At 35.4% G+C, this 12,086-nt stretch overlaps 2 long non-coding RNA genes across 2 annotated transcripts; both read left to right on the forward strand.

The window, feature by feature from the left end:
* The first annotated feature begins 73 nt into the window (after positions 1 to 73).
* On the forward strand, positions 74 to 7,670 carry LOC127836539 (uncharacterized). Its single transcript, XR_008028817.1, has 4 exons — positions 74 to 251; positions 4,961 to 5,309; positions 6,615 to 6,687; positions 7,225 to 7,670. It is a non-coding gene; the product is annotated as an uncharacterized LOC127836539 (long non-coding RNA).
* A 1,289-nt stretch (positions 7,671 to 8,959) lies between these two features.
* On the forward strand, positions 8,960 to 12,053 carry LOC127836538 (uncharacterized). The gene is made up of 2 exons (XR_008028816.1): positions 8,960 to 10,991; positions 11,307 to 12,053. It is a non-coding gene; the product is annotated as an uncharacterized LOC127836538 (long non-coding RNA).
* Positions 12,054 to 12,086: the final 33 nt, after the last annotated feature.

A 12,086-nucleotide genomic window follows, 5' to 3' on the forward strand; every position in this document is an offset into this window, starting at 1 on the left:
CAACTTGCACATGATGTATATTTTAAATCACCAAATCGATAAATCCATTAACCAATCCAGGGTACGGCTTTAAGGGATATGCGTGTTAAATCTTCAATCTAGTTATCAGATATATTTAAAATGGGAAATGTCTTCAATTATATTTGTGTCTTAAAAACTGAAAATAAGAAAGTTTACAATGGAAATATTTCTCAACAAGCATTTATGATGCTAGAGAGTTAGGAAAGTTGATTGATAATATAAGTGTATAGGTAAGTGACTGTTACTGGTACATTTATTAGTTTCAAACAATCAATCCCCATATTTGAAAATATTAAAATCATAAAATGATTAACATCTGAATTATAATTTCTTTGCGCCTTTTTCCGTCGTATTTCTTTTAACGAAGACAGATTTGGTCCTGCATACACAGGAACTGATCATTGCAGGTCATGAAGCAAAGGTTATATGAATTATCAGAATCAACACTAAGTTTGTTAAGCGTACTGTTCAGACGTTTTCGTATGGAACACACGACTCATAAGTACGTCCATCGGGAAAATATATAATTTTTTTTGGCCAAGTACGCAATACTTGTCTTATCATATTATGGGATTGTTATAGTTTTACAACAGCAATTAAAGGGTTTATATGAAGATGTGTTATAACTAAAAAGCAAATGTTTGAATACATGTATATATTCTAATGTGTTCATTATATTCGCGGATCAGAAACAAAGAGTACTTTTTTGCAATTGGCGGTATATGAACGATACAACTACAATGTACATATGAATCATGTCACCCAATACTGTTATTTCGCCTCAGCGCCTGTAGCAACTAAATATTAAATATCGAGTAATAGTTTCTTGTACGGAATGATGTCCATTGCCTTATGACCGAAACACACAAAATAGCAGTACATGTATTCAATGCCTGTATAACACCAAAACAAAATGGGTCCGTGAACTCGCAGATTTTAGACCAATTAGTCCCAGGCCAAAATTAATGAGTCCTCATTGAAAAAGAATCGGTCCCAAATTTTGAAAGATACCAAGTAGTGAAGAAAATGAGTCTAAATCACACTAGCTCAATAATTATATTTTGCATTTAACTTTTAATAATCATTTTATCAAAGACATGTTTAAACCAAAAAAAAAAAAATTCAGGGTTATCACTATCTTGTTTGCCTTCACATAGGCTATAACATTATCTGTTACATGAATGTAACCTGTTAAAACATTTCAACTTGATTCAAATCGATGATAATATTATTGTTTACATCCGAATTGCGAGCTTGAAAATATTACTGTTAACGTCCGAATTTCGAGCCGTTGACCTACCGTTATTAAAGTTTAGAGTTGTTTGTTTTAACACCTGATTTCGGAGGCATTTTTTCTGTATTATTAATGACTAAGTTGCAAAAAGTTAAATCTTTACACACTATTTAAAAGGTCGAATCTTATTGGTTCGTATTATACAGTAGCGGCTCGACTAGAGCCAATCAAGAGACTTGTTGCAGTCTTCAAGCCTCATTCGGTTAATCTCAGCGTTCATCGCTACAGTTTTGACTCATACCCAAGATGGTTCGTACTTCGCGTATGCGTTAACGGATTCGTTTCAGCAATGCGTCCGAGTAGACGCACATATTTCAAAACTATGCGTCTATTTCGATATTTGTGCGTCATAGACGCGGGACGCGCATGTAGATTATTCCCTGTGTTACTTACGATACTACGACAATATCTCTGAAAAATATTTTCCAGCGGGATTTTCAGAGTTGCTTTTTCAGCGAATTATTTCAGCTACCCTTAACCTGTGAAAGAACGTCGTGCTTATCAGTCATTAGTCTTTTCCTCCTTTGTTAGGCTAATTTCACTTGCGCTTAAAAGGTCTAACAATTTACATACACGCACACTGTACAGTCATGATATAAGCCACAATAATGCGCGTTCAGGGAAACCCATTTTTCATTTTTGATATTTCTCTTGTTTTCCTGTTATGCCACAATTCCTTTGGACAAAAACAGTTGCGAAATCAGTTCATCACAATATCTATTTATTTCTTCCATTTCTGATGATTTCTTGTTACAAAATAGTTAAAGGTACTCAAAAGTATATAATATAAGACAAAGCAACTATATTTATGTATCGCTGTTATGTATAGTTTTGTGTCTAAACTTCTGCGCTCTCGATTTTTTGCGCTCAGACATTCCCAAAAGTGTCGGACCCAGAGCTTTTTTCCTTCTTTGAGACTGGCCATGAAGAGACATTTCACAATTTTGACACGGACAATTTACTAATCTCTTCGCTTTATCAGTTACAAAAACGTCCGTTTTAAATTGTTTAAAAACATACATTTTGTGCTCACAACTGTCAAAAACGGCTATTTCATATTTAAAAAATACGTTTCGTTTCACCGTGCTTAATTCCAAATTTGCAAATTTTGTTTACGAATCGTTTAAGTGTCGTGGCTTGTTTTAGTCGATTACACACCTGAATCGATTAAAAAATTGAACCGGTGCAACCAATGTATTAGTTCAAGCGTGGCCGATCAACCTCACCATTACACAAACAAAATGGCGTCGCGAAACTCGCGTTCCTATGTTAAAAAGATTTAAAAAACGTCAAATAAGTACGATTTGTTGCAATTCCCGATTACAATAAAGAAACAAAAGATTTATACAGCGTTTTTACAATGCACTATTAAAACCGACATGGATAAAATTTTCAGGAAAGTCATTTTAAATTTTGCTGTAATCACATGATTCATGCATTGATAACCGAAAGTGAGACTTGTTATTCTATATCTTATCCGTTTACAATTGTTAATATTGGTTAAAATAAAGTCAAACTGTGATCCATTTATATGAACATTAATTTAAATGCATTTTCATGATGTGCAGTAATGTTCAAACAGCGTACATATATATATATATATATATATATATATATATATATATATATATATATATATATATATATATATATATATATATGTGTGTGTGTGTGTGTGTGTGTGTGTGTGTTTTAATTTATTACATAAGTTTATTAAGCCAGACAATATATTGACAGGTTATGTTTTTCTATGGTTTTAGATAGAGTTTACAATTCAGAATACTGTTGAACTAACTGTAAGTGGTTATTTGTTGAAATAAAGTGTCAAGAAAATTAACGTATTATTTTAATGCATTATTTACAGACATTTTAATATGATGCAAGTATTTATAAACATGCTTTAACTATACTAATTCTTAAACAACTCCATTTCACAATTGCACAAGTTCGCGATTCGTTTATCACAATTTTCAGAAGCTCGCGACTCATTTTTTTCACAATTGTAAAAAGTTCGCGACTCATTTTTCACAAAGTGAGGTGGCCAGAGCCGCTTCACAAAATCAGGAAAAAAAGCCATGGGACCTGACCGACGTTTTAAAGACAGGTCCGATTGAAAATGCCATGTTGACGGTCCAAATGTCCGGGAAATAATATTGATTTCTGATTGGTGAGGGGCTGGCACGGACATGAACGGTAACTGTCGAAACCACTACGCTAATTTCCGAAAAATCTAACAATTCTACTAAATGTTTCAAATGTCACCCATCTTGAAATTTTAAGCGATCGATTAGCAAAGTTATGCACTGCACTAGCATATTGTACCACAGGCTCTTTGGGGGCGGTTTATATGGACTGGTATAGATAAATATAACTATGCATTCATATCTGCTCTTTGTTATTTTGGATTTATTAATTTCAAGATATATTTCCGTTTTAATCGTATCATTTTAGAATTGTTGTTGAAATTTTGTTTCATTTTTTTTCCATTTGATGCTGACATTAAAAAAACATTTGTTGGGAGTTACCCCACCAACTTATGAAATTCCTTGCGACTCAACATCTGCTTGTCTCTTCAGGAGTCAAATTATTTTTTGTAACATGTGTATAAAATGAGTGTTTTTAAAATTTTAAAAACATCCCGTCGGGACCTATCGACCCGCCTAAACAGTTCTGGGTCAGGTAACTCCAAACAAAGAATTGTTTACGGGCAGTCTTATATTATAGCAAACAACTTCACTCTAGATGGCTGTGAAAAGTTACTAACTGAAGTGCTATTTGTTCTCAGTGAGAACTAGTGTGATGCCTAGCGTCTGGCGTGCGATATGCGTCTTAGATAATTTTATAATTTGTCGTGGCTGGCCCAGGCAATCATCTTATAAAAATATTAAATCTGATATAAAAAAGCGAATAAGAGGAATCTTACGCTGGAATATCACAAGCTTTATAAGAATCTCATTAGCATTTAAAGGCCTTTTCAATATATGTTTGTTTCAAAGTGTAAATTGTTGGAAGTATTGTCTCAATAAAAAAGATATTAGTTAATTGCAGTCTATATTCCAGTAGAAACTGTTTAAGCTTGTCATGTCCAAGCTTTAGTGCTAGCTGTTGTAAATACATCCATGTTAATGTAGATTATTTCGTGTTCTACATCCAAAAATAACTTCTAGTTTCCACCGAGTTGTCCATGCTTAAGGGAATGATATCCAAATGTGAGTGTCCAGTTTAAGGGCTTAATACTTGTCCAAACATATGGGTTTGGAATATGTACAAATACGTTCGATCCATTTTAGCGCAACTAAATTCGAAGATGTCCAAGCATAAGAGCTTAAACTTGTCCAAGCTTATGGGAGTTTTGTGTCTAATCTCAAGGGTTTGAATCTTGTCCAAGCTTAAGAGCTTTGGTTCCCCATTAGATGTCTATTCCTAATTCATGAGCTTAAACTTGTCCAAGATTATGGCATTAGGTGTGATATGTGTCCATTCTAAAGGGCGTGATACTTATCCAAGCTTAAGAGCTTTGTTTCCCCTTTTAGACGTCATAAACACTGATAACAATCAACACAGACTGTATGATTTTGTGTATAGATATTAGCCAGAATATTTTTTAATGAGGATCATCAATTAAGATGGAAAACTCTGTTCCAGATACTAATGAATTAAGTTAAAAAGATGAGAGAAAGAGGGATAACAGATCTCACTCTATTAAACCCTGGTCACCCAGAAAGAGTTCACGCAGTGCTGTGAGGCGGCATTCACCAGAAAGAGGCTGTGGTCGAGAGAGGTGGTCCCAAAGGTCACAGGGATTGAGACAGGGACAGGAGGGCCTTGCTTGAGCCACAATGTTGTTCCACCCCCATAGACGCTCCCCAGCAAGAAAGTCCTCGTCACCTCGAAGACAGAGAGATATCAGCAATGACTGGGAGGGAGTGAGATCACCGCCCCAGCCTGCTGGGCTGCCTGCCAGATGAGACTTGCAGTTGGATTAGCTATTGATGTAATCTGATATGAACTCTTATTTTATCATTCTATGAAAAACGTGGCTTAAAGTGATCTTATGCGCCAGGGATAGCATTTATAGTGTTTTTAATGTCACCCCAATATTTTCCCTCTATCTAAACATTAATAAATGACTGTGTGTATTAAAAATAAGTTTTGCAAGTTAAATTAGACACATTATGCATTCTTGTAGACGATTTTGGCTTTTACAATATGCTACTTTCGAATTGCCTGCCACTCGATTCATTGAGTTTTCCATCAATTCTATTTTAAGAAACGCTGCATCGTGATCATTTGACATGATACAAGGATATGTGGAGAAAATTTTCATAAACTCTGAACATATGTTTGTATCCTATGCATGTGTCTTTCATTGTTAAACAGGTTTTCCGAAGGAAAAAACTGGTTATAAGATTGGCGATGTCGGCGGGCGGGCGGGCTGGCGGGCGGAACAAGCTTGTCCGGGCCATAACTTTGTCGTTCATTGTCAGATTTTAAAATCATTTGGAACATTTGTTCACCATCATTAGACGGTGTGTCGCGCGAAAGAATCACGTCGATATCTCCATGGTCAAGGTCAAAATTTGAGTTTGAAGGTCATAAATGGCCATAAATGAGCTTGTCTGGGCCATTACCATGTCATTCATTGTGACATTTTAAAATCATTTGGCACATTTGTTCACCATTATTGGACGGTGTGTCGCGCGATATAATTACGTCAATATCTCCAAGGTCTAGGTCGCTACAACTAAAAATAGATTTATTTTGATCAACTATGTAACTATGAACAATCAGTAACAATGCACATTTTTATTTTGAGTTGTCTCTCTTTATCAGACTTTTTCTTACTAATTGAAATCAACGTCAATTTTACACAAGGGGGTTAACAATACACATTTTGAATTGTCTCCCTTTATCATACTTTTTTCAACTGAAAACCTGGTTTTGTGACAGGTCTCTTGTTTAACATTATTTTATCGATTAACAATCAATCAAAATGTAAACAGCATCATATGTCATACACAGACTTACATGTAGATTCGCTGAATCGGAATGCTTTGGAAATTCCCGTAAAATTCTGTGCATGCATAAAATCTTATAGAGGAATCAAAATATATATACATATTTTTGAAAATTAAATACCGGTACAATAAGCAGGCATTTTTCATTGAAAGCAACCTGAATATCATTAAGTAATAATGTTATCTAATGATGGAAAAAATAGATTTTTCCCTTCAGTTTGGTGTTAATTTTGAACGATTGTATCACTTTAATTGTGATTACAACTGTGTGATTTTTGCAGGGATTCCAGCAGTTCCTGTAGTGATGGTGACAACTCGGAAAACGCTGGCAAACGACCACCTCATACAAGAAAGGTACACATTTGTACGCAACATACATGTATTGTGTTAAAGATTGAAGTAATTTAACTTAAAAATCTATTTGATATCTTTTAATAATTATTTTGATTTTGATATTGTTTTATGTTAGAAAATGTTGGATTTTTATGCCCCCGGATCGAATTATCAGTGGTATATTGTTTTTGGCCTGTCTGTCTGTAATTGTATGTGTGTGTCTGTCCCTAAACTTAAACCTTGCTCATAAAATGAAAACTCTTTGGTCTATGTTCTTTAAACTTCACATGTACATGCATTTCATTGAGATCTACAATCAAACATGGTTTGAGGTCACTTGGCCAAAGTTCAAGTTCACTGTGACATTTACATTAAAAATATAACATTGTTTCTAAAATAGCTGCCGTGCGGCTTCGAAGCGCAGTAGGGGGCATTGTGTTTCCTTGAACACAGCTCTTGTTTTTTTTCAATATTCTTAAAGGAGAAATATCTCATCTAAGACATTAGGTTATTATGAACATGACAATTTGCTTGCATTAAAGCTTGTTTGACTTGTAGCTGATGATGGCTGACAGTGAGGACGAGCATGATTCTGGGGGGCAAGCCAGGTGTGCAGCAGTAGGATGAGCCAGAGAAGTCAGACTCGTCAAGTTTCTCCACCTCCTGTGCGGACAAGGGACCCCCATCAAGTAGATTCTTTAGTGTTAGAAAACAGTCACATGTGTTTAGGTGGGCTTGAATGTTTTAAAATTAAGATTTTATTGGAAATCGATTTTGCTCATTTTACTTTTTGGATATTCTCTATGACATGTGTATAAGCTCGGTTGTTTTTGGATAATTGCCAGTATGATGATAATTGTGTTCATACCAAAACAATACAAATGTCGGTACATTTTAATATCAGTTCATCTTTCACGAATGTAATCGATGTGTGATGCTAAGTTAGACACGAGACTTAATCATACAAATGTGTGTTTGTTTTTTAATAAATAGCATAAGCCGGAGTTTTTTTTATTTATAGCTTTAAATGTGGACACAATCAAAGTACTGAAAACTGTTGTTCTTTGTTTTAGCTTATTTAAACACTTTATTGTTCTTATTGTATTCGCATTGCAATCGAAATGCATGACACACACATTTTTACGTGATAAAAACTAAAAAAGTCATTTTAAAAACAACAACTCATGACTTTTTACTTTTTTCATCGTAACGGATTGGATATTAGCATGTGGGATGATATTTCAAGGTCAAACAGTTGATGAGTTTTCGTATGTATAAATGGGAATGCTTGATTAACAACAAGCGCATTCTTTTTGTTTTAAGTTTTATGATTTAATTGTAAACCATCATTGTGGTTAAATAATCTTAGTTGTAAAATTACTCCCTTATTTTCCTTTTTACGAAAATAGAGAAAGACACAGTCGTGATAAAAGAAGAAGTCGTTGCCAATTCATAATTAACAATAAAATGTTTATTAATCTAAACTGCCAATTTGTTGTTTGCGTGTATCATTCGATAAAAAGGTATCTTCCCAGGACACGAACGAATGATATATTTAAGAAATCTACTAATTGACACTTAATATATGGTGTAATTTAGCCTCGATCTGGGAAAACCGGGCTTAATGCATGTGTGTTAAGTTTCGTCCCATATCAGACTTTGCGGTCTGTACAGGCTTATCAGGGACGACACTTTACGATTTTATGGTATTTTTCACTTAAATAAAGCCTCTTTAAAGAGAAAATCCAGTCTAGGCGCAAGATGTCGTCCCTGATTAGCCTGTGAGGACGACTCTTTACGGTTTTTACAGAGCGATGCGAAATTATTGATATTAGGGTAGCAAAGCGACGTAGAGAGTGAGACAATGGGCGAGTTGGCATCAGTTGCACTAACGCTGCAGTTCGTTACTCAACGTGGTGCTGGCGTAACTGGAAGTCGTTCAAAGGCGTACACATCAATGCGATACCTGGTATACGGTATGTAGCAATCATAACATCATAGCAAATGTACTGGTATATTATACGCAAATAGTTTAATAACAAGCCTACTGATTTGGGCAAAATACAAATAGTGAAAAAATTCAAAATGTGTCCTTCCTCTGCAGGAAATATCAGTACTTCCGAATGTCGTCTGCCAACCCCGGCATTGTCATGGCGAAGACATTCAGCGACGGTGAGGGAACCTCTTTGTGTATATTGAAGAACCCAGGTTTCCTCTTCACGAACACCGGCCGTCCAGTGCAGCTGCTTTCTCCTTGATTATCTGCAGCACGGCGCGACTACTTGCGTCTATTGTCAGCTCGGGGTCAGAAAGGCTTAGAGTGTTAGACAAACGTGCGACCTCTATTGTCAGCTCGGGGTCAGAAAGGCTTAGAGTGTAAGACAGAATGTTTCATTTTTACTGTTCTAACTGTGCTGAGGGTTTATTTATTATGAAAATTAGATTTAGGTTAATTTCATTTAAATTATCAAACAAACTACGGTATTTATTTCCGTCAAGCAAAAACATTAATTAATATTTACACATTTTATGACATTACCAAACAGTAACACATTTACGTAATCGGTATCAACAACATCATTGAAATTTTCAATAATGATGACGGACAATTTCAAATCAAATATGTTAGTTCAAAAAGAAATAGAGAATAATAGGTTAGTGTTGATTATAGATCAGGTTTATCATGCGAGGCTTAGAAAACAAAAAGCACGAGCCTTGGCGAGTCCTTTTTCGTTTTCGTGCCGAGCATGATAAACATGATCTTTAATCAACACTAAACTATTATTCTATTTTATCTCACTATTTTTATTCATTAAACCTTTTTTTTAACAAAATTAGTTTTCATGAGTGCTTGTCGTTCTTTGATAATGACTGCAGTGTAACCAAGGTCAGTGTATAGTGTAACCAAGGTCAGTGTATTACTCCGCGTTCCAAAAATAACCGCTGATCAAATTGTCATTTTAAAAAATCAGAATATCGTTCTGTGACAAAGAGTCGTGCGTTGCTAATAACAATTTTATTCATATTGAATTGCAAATCTAAAAGTTTTATAACATTAATATAACATTTAGTTGTTATATACAAAGAACTACATTTGTATACAACGTAGCCTAACACCACACACAATTCACTTTCGATATTCAAACTATCAACTAGAACACGAGATGCAAAATATTTGCTTCTATGTTGTAATATGTGGTTATTTTGTGACGAAATAACAATAACAACTTGGATTTAATCTAATTATACACATTTAAATTTGAATGTGGAAAGTGGCACCAAAGAATTGTGAGGCAAAGTTGTACGAACAAGAGAAAGACATTTGCTGGTGAAGTGACTGGGTGGGGCGAACATCAAGATCAACTTGTTCAACGGTAGACAGTGGTTGTTTAGGCTGCATTTCGACCATAGTTTCAGCGCATGAATGTGAACAAGAGGAAGAGGAAGCTGTTTAATTGTTACATTTACTGTACTGAGCAAGAATGTTGGAACACTTTTGCTGCTGTTCAACAGATATGGTGGAATAATTGGTTATGGACTGGACATTGTTGTGCCCTGTTATGGCCATGATTTCAGTGGTAGGAATGTTTTTATTTCGAAGTTTTTTTACCAGGAATTTGAGCGAAACTGAGTGGTTTGTTATTCTCTTGTGCTCGGGAAAGGCGGCGTCTTTTGCCATGGCCTTCAACATCTGACCTAGCTTGTTGACACCCAATTGTTGACGCAAGAGCCACTGGGATGCAGTGCCAATTGTGCGTGTTGCCAGGTAGAAAGGGTGCTGATCTGAAGAAAAATCAAATGGACGCATATTCGAGTACAGTTTGTAAATTAACACGGGATTTCTTGGTCCAGAAGTGCCGAACATCTTGGGAGACACTTTTCTTATGTCAGCGATGTTCTCTCCTGTGCGCGTTTTCGTTTGCCGCTCGTATAACTCGAGATACTCCACACCATTCGAGTCTTCACGGAGGCGGACGTCTCCCCACCTAACAAGATACAAGAATCTTCATTTAATGTCAGATATGAACAACAATAAAATACAGCATTTAAGTTTAAACGGATGTACATTGAGAAATGGGGTGAAATAATAATGAGAAAAATTGATACATATTTTGTGTGTTTGTGTGTTAATAATGTTTCTTACCGCAAATTGTATTGCTCCGTTGTTCCCCGCAAGCCAAAATGAAGGCAGTTGTTCAACCAGATTGTATTTAACAAGGCCTTTGGAGACTCGGTGCCAAGGATCCCCTTCTTCCAGAGCAGATCGATGTCGGTATCACTCAGCGGATGGGCCTCCCTAGGACGGTTTCCCTTACTCTTAATTGGTGATTTATATTTAGTATACTGTTTCATTTAAATGTTCGACTATATTTGTTTAATTCAAATTTATTTTTTAGTATTCTATCTTTCGTAGGCTTACAGTATTACTGTTTATTGTGACTTTTCGACTTTTATTTATTAATTGCAACTTTATGTCGACAGAGTATAAGTTTCGTACAGACTACACTTTAGATTTTTTCCCAATTTTGTCATAAATGATACGTTTTCTGTTCAATATGTTATTTTGCTAATTTTCTTTTAGTTATAACCGTTCATCTTAATTTTACCTGTTTCTTAAGACTTCTTTCTTTGCATTGTAGGTGTCCCTTGTGAGTGCAAATTGGGCTCCAGTCCCTGTCATGACTGAACATCCATAGCAATGTCGTTTCAGGTACCTGTCAACACTAGCAATGATGCCACGGAGGGAGCTTGGTTCAATATCTGTGCCATTTGACTTTTTAAGGGACAACAGGAAAGTGGCTAAATACTCATCCAGAGGAGTTGTTTCTATGTGGTGGATTTCTTTTGATTCAGCTTTTGACATTAGAAACCTTTTAAATTTGTTTATGTCAGACAACGTCTTCGCTACAGTCTTTTTATTTTCATTTTGGACAATGAAATCACCAGCATCAGTGAGGTTAACATATAAGCACTCTTTATTGTCATGCATGTCTGGAATAGGATCTAAAGTTGTGGGGATGACATTGCTACTGGATGGTGCGTTACTACTGGGGCTGGTTTCATTCTCAATGGTCAATTCAATTTCATTTGTGAACAAAATAGATGGATCAAACCCATGTTGTTACTGGAACTGGCTTAGTGTTAATTCCATTTGCTCATTTTCATTTTTTAATTCATCTAAAGTTAATGAAAAAATTGACTTTGTCAAATTCGTCAGACATTTTGAGGGGTTTACAATTTCGCAGACGATTGTGTTCTATAGTCAAAGGGGAGCAACTCGAACTGACTCCGTCAAAGGGGAGCAACAACAACAAAACCTAATTGCAACATGTTGTTAAATTTACCTAATACTAGAAGTTTAGTGACAATAAATGACAACAAACGCGTTTTTTTCACTTTTATTTGTTTTAATGTCATTA

The sequence above is a fragment of the Dreissena polymorpha genome, chromosome 6, assembly GCF_020536995.1.
Source record: "Dreissena polymorpha isolate Duluth1 chromosome 6, UMN_Dpol_1.0, whole genome shotgun sequence".
NCBI classification, from domain to species: domain Eukaryota; kingdom Metazoa; phylum Mollusca; class Bivalvia; order Myida; family Dreissenidae; genus Dreissena; species Dreissena polymorpha.